Here is a 6,000-nt window from a genome sequence, read left to right as displayed (position 1 = left end):
AACAATTCTTGGCAGAAAAGTTGGATCAAACTCTAGCTGTATCATGTGGTCCTTATCCTTATCAGACAAGTCATTAATCTAGTATACTGTTTTCTAAGACGGTCCTTCCTTGTTTTTAGCCAGATACTCCAAGACTTCTCTGGCTGGATACCTATCCCATTTAAAAGTGCTTCCATTCAACACTTTTCAGTCCAATAAAAATCTTCTGCGCGAAATAAGATAAAATACATTTAAGCATATATCCTAAATGTGAAGGCTTTTATAATTTGTTCCCTTCGCTCGCGTTCTGTATATGTTTTACTTTGTCAATGTATTTTCTTGATGTGCATTTCAATTGATACGCATAAGCAGTGTTCCAGTTTGAAGAAGATATGTTCTCTGGACATGGCATGTCCTGTCGGATCGTTGCCTTTTTTATTAAAAATACGTCCTTGAATCCAGCCACATAATAGTCAAACACAAGCTACCCGAAAACAAAACCCAAAGCAGACGACACCTGAGAAAATCAATGAATTTTGCCATTAGCCACATAATAATAGTCTATATTAGTAATTAGATAAAAACGTAAAGTGACATTAAAGCCAGAAAAGCATTCTATATATACCAATTTGTCACGCAAAACGTAAGTGATGTGAAATGTCACTGTCGCTCATGGTTCAATTGTTTAGATCGGCGTTACTATGACGTGTAACTTGTCTTTTCCATTAGCTTAAAACCGACAGCATATAATATTGTCAGAATACAAACTTGCAAAATGATACCCTCTATTTGTATCATACATACCTGCAATGGCAGCAATCTGTTTTGTCGAATATTACCTGGTTGTACAGAATGCTCCATAACGCTTCCATTCTATAGAATAATTTTGGTGACCTATTATTCTCAGGTTAACAATGGCCACATAATGTTTTATAAATATCGGAGGTGATTGTGTTTCTTTACTTGTTTTGCTAAGGTTCTTAATGTTGACCGGAAATAATACCCCGATAAAAGATTAGTATTAATAAAATGTATAAGATCTTTTTGTTGGGTTTAACGTCGCACCGACACAATTTTGGGTCATATGGCGACTTTCCAGCTTTGATGGTGGAGGAAGACGCCAGGTGCCTCTACGTTTATTATTTCATCACGGGCGGGAACCTGGATAGATCCACCGACCTTCCGTAAGCCAGCTGGACCTGACCTGAGGAATTTAACGCCCTGAATGAGACTTGAACCCACAGCGGTGGAAGGAAAGTGATTTGAAGTCAGCGACCTTAACCACTCGGCCACAGAGGCCCCTCTAGAAGATCTTTTAGAATCATAGAATGACACCAAGCAAAACAATAGCAGATTCGGTTTAAATGAGTCTGTTCACGAGAGGAAATGGAAAATGAAACACCACTCACGCCGCTGGCGACGCTGAATTCTATTACACAGATATTAACTGGACTCCATAATCCCAAAAGACTAGAAAATATAACACACTGAACTGAGTATTATAAAACCAAATTGTAGGGAAGAACACAAATGGTAAGAATCAAGAGGACAATAACAGTACATGTAAACAGGTAAAGATTTTTTTTTAAAAAGCATACCTTTACAATGATTTTGATCATTTGTTTCCCCAAATGTCCCTGTTTCTCGTCAAAGGTTTCCTTGACTACTAGTATCTAGTCTTTTCTAAGAAATTATTATTTCAGACGGAATATAAATTGCACCATTAATAACATAAAACCCTCCTTTTTCCGCTTTGAAAAGATCATAGAACTTAATCACACAAGGCAATTAATGTAGAATCGATCACGCTATATTGAATTAATTTGTAGATATTCGTTGCAAATTGCTTTTGAGGCGCGGCAGCATACTTCCGGTCTTAACTCACTTGATTTAGTATTATGATTTGGAGAAAAAATTCATCATAAATATAAATTGCTCTTTATCATTGTTCGAACAATCTTTAGTTTGAATGCTAATGGTCTGTTAAGTCTGCACGCGCCCTATAATGTACACCTGGCGGGGAGAACATTTTTGCGGCGGGCCGTCCAAGGGAGGTTATAGTTGTAACAATTTTTTATATATCTTATAGTGTATCGGATGAATTATTTAACCGATTTTGAACACACAATCACTAAAATAGAATTTGACGTAAGGATGATTGATATATGTTCCACCACGAATGACCAACTGTTACTTATACGGGATTATCTCTCCCGAATAATTCTAGGCTTTATTTTTTTACGACAAACTTAAATTTAGTAAGATTGGGGACTAATAAGACTATTTTAAGAGGTTACTTAGATTATAATAATTTGTTTTAGGTCGATTGTGAAGCAAGTTTTACAAGTTATATTAATCACTCTCGACACCTGATTCCTGATGGAATCCATCGCCACGAGGGTATGAGAGGTTACTTGTTATGATACAAACTGTATGAAACTGTAAGAGTATATCCGTTTGAGAAAATCACTAACGTGATGCAAACAGTTAAAGGGGGATGTTGGTAGCGGTAGGTGGTCATAGCACGTAGTCAGGTTATTAAGGATCATCGTTTCATTTGTTTTATTACCCAGTGATACTGGAAGCAAACATGACCATCCATTTCCAGCTTGACCACCTGGCCTGCTGTGATTATCTCTCAGTCAGGAATATGTACTATACATTTTCATTAATATGCAAGATAAATATATCTGGCTGACCACTAACTGAGTATCCAATTTGCAGATGACTATTAATTATTGAAGCCCGCCCGCTTAGCTCAGTAGGTAAGACCGTTGGTCTACGGATCGCGGGGTCGCGAGTTCGATCCTCGGGCGGGGCGTATGTTCTCCGTGACTATTTGATAAACGACATTGTGTCTGAAATCATTAGTCCTCCACCTCTGATAATTCATGTGGGGAAGTTGGCAGTTACTTGCGGAGGACAGGTTTGTACTGGTACAGAACTCAGGAACACTGGTTAGGTTAACTGCCCGCCGTTACATGACTGAAATACTGTTGAAAAACGGCGTTAAACCCAAAACGAACAAAATTAATTATTGACATGCTGGAGTGCTAATATGTTTCCCTGGGAAATGAACATCCCCTTTTAACTTCATTCTGAAAGCATCTATTATCTTAAGTGTCTTAAAGCAATGTTGCCCAAAAACATTTTTGAGATGAACCCGTTATAGTTAGTAAAATGGATTATGTCTGAGCTTAAGTCCAAAGGATCATTTACAGTTTAATTAGAGCTTTGATTTAAACTGTTATGTGACTTCTGAAACATTGTGTGGATTAGGAGTGATGATTTGTGTGGAATTGACCAATTAAACTCTCCAGTGGTTTTTGCGACTGACATTTTCATGTTCAGTGCCCAGTTAAATTTCCCGCTGTTCCTTGATGTGTTGTATTTATGTACATTTTGTACTTGTGTGATAAATACATATAAGAATGCCTTTCTCAAACACTGAGAGATCAAACGAGTGAATTACTTCCTGATAATAAATCTTTGAAGGAGTGTTCAAAACGATTGACATTATTTTATGCCGTTTAATAACTTTAAAGGTTAAATTTTGTCATTTACAGACAGTTAAGGATGCGGTTAATTGCCATATCAAATAGTTGATGTTGCGCATCTTTGTGCACATATCTTTTTTTCCCCGCCGTTTAGCTAGCAGAAATTTACAATGGCTTAAAAGGCTTGAGCAAGCTGTTTAAAGAAAACCCAAGGCAACAAAGATTAAGGACGCTCGCTACAGTTCCGTAATTTTTTTCTCAATAATAGATTTTGATGAAATGTTTTGTATTAAAAGATCATGTTATGATGTATTGAAAAATGAAATAAAAATACTAGGTCACCAGCTTTGTTTCAATTTAATTTGCCCCTAGATATGGCGCTATTTTAAACATTTTTCAAAATTTCTGTAAACCTAAAATATATTTCAGTAAAGTACAATAATTAGCATAAATTTGATTATCTAAGCATTTTTATATCGGAAAACAACATATGTATTTGAAACATGCTCAGCGAAATCAAAAGAACATGATTTTGTAAAGAAAGGAATACTTGTTCAGCAGACCCAAGGGCTATTTTTGCATATTTTTGTCAATTTTAAGTTGGTACTTATGCTATTTTATCGAGTGTCACATAATAGAATTTAATCAAACTCTGCACATACCTTTGTTTATGTCTACCTAATGTAAAACAAAAAAAAAATTGATAGGTCACCATATTAGATTTCGCTTAGATTCTAAATCAAATTACAACGAGGTGGGGTGTGGCGGGCATTTATACAACGCAGGTTGGTATACGAAATACTCATTCAGTGTTTGAGCAAATGACTTAGAAATATATATATAAAATTAACAAACGGGAGATTTCTTAATAAGCGGATTTTAAGGTGCTTCTGAAGCATTTTGATGGCATAGAACGATGAGAGTTTCCGCCGTTTTTTTAACAAAACCTATATTTTACGAATGTACGGTACGGGTACGGTACGGGATTAGAAACAGCTGTGACTCAATGCAGAGTTTGAGCGCTGGTATAAATAACAGACTCCAGTATATGTCGGATTGAAGCAATTTGAACTAAAAGTACTTTAAATGTATATATTTTGTAACCATGGTGATACCTACCCTTACCTTTTGTACATTAAATGCATGTGAACATACAATAATTTGCGAATTTTTGCCGTACGCGACATTAGATAATCACTAATAGATAATGCGCAGAAGACCGCACCAAGTCTGCAGTGAGCTACATCGAAACCAAATTGGCACGGTGTTGGGGTAATTATCGACCCGTCCAGAAAAAACTGTAGCGAGTGCCTTTAAGTAGAACTACTGACAATTTCTGTCCATTACGTTTAAGACGTGTGAATCTCACCTAGAATTTCTATTTGTTTCTCCATTTTAAGGGTCGCGAGGTAAATAAGAAATAAATGTTTTAACAAAATATTTCTTCAGTTGATACAATGTACTGCAGTGACTTTTGAATTACATGTATGTAGAAAGATGCCCCTCTGGCTCGCCTTCACATATATACTGTTTGAAACTCACATATTTTTGTACAAAGAAGATAATAAGGGTTGGACATAATATTATAATGCCAAAATATATAGGTATGGTTTTTTTTGTCTCGTTTGACAGTTCTTGTTTTCAGCTAGTTTCGCCCAGAAAAAGGGAAAATAACCATTATAACTTTCTTTTTTTTTAAATGTCTGTTTTTCGTCTATTCACCCCGTTACTGGAGTATTTATCTGATATCAAAACATAATTCTTTGAACTATGATATATTTCTGTATCAAAACTTGTTCAGATATTGTATTGTTACTCAACACAAGAAATAAACACAGACTACTACACGCAATGGAAAACTGCGTCTTTTTTCAAATTTTCAAACGAGTGGTCTCCCTTGAATGTTGATATCTCAAAAAAAATTATACCGCAATTTTATACCATTTTAATTGTCAGTATCTGACACTTTCATATGTTTAGTATTCAGTAAAATTACAAGAAAATCTTTCTATCGGAAGGAAACTGCCAGATGTGTTTCAACTCCTCCCCAACCCCAACCCCAACCCCTCATGTTTGGCATTTGATGAGGTCTACCTTCTTCCAGGGATACTGGTATATGTATGATGTGTTTTTCTTTAATCTTTAATACCTGTTAACACAATTACATACTGTAATAATAAATTGGTTAATAAATCAAATTTTGTGACTTCAAATTCTGTTTTGAAATTTTTTTTTATCTCAATGCGATTTTCGAACTTAAGACTATTTATTTTCTAGATTAAACTTTTTTTACAATGTATTAATACAATGGATTTGTTTTCGTCTTTCTAGAAGGTCGACGGATGCAAAACAGAAAAAAGCAAACAAGTTAATATGAATTATTGATGCCAAGATCGTATCCACAGTGTGTTTTTACACTCTGGAGAATATTTCCAGGAAATGAAGAAAGCTTTGTTGTGAATCATATAAAATATTCATTCAACATGGCACTACATGTCTGAACTATACATTGAACGTAGAGAAA

This window comes from Mercenaria mercenaria, chromosome 17 (genome assembly GCF_021730395.1).
Source record: "Mercenaria mercenaria strain notata chromosome 17, MADL_Memer_1, whole genome shotgun sequence".
Classification (NCBI taxonomy): domain Eukaryota; kingdom Metazoa; phylum Mollusca; class Bivalvia; order Venerida; family Veneridae; genus Mercenaria; species Mercenaria mercenaria.
Note: the sequence above shows the minus strand (reverse complement) of the source record.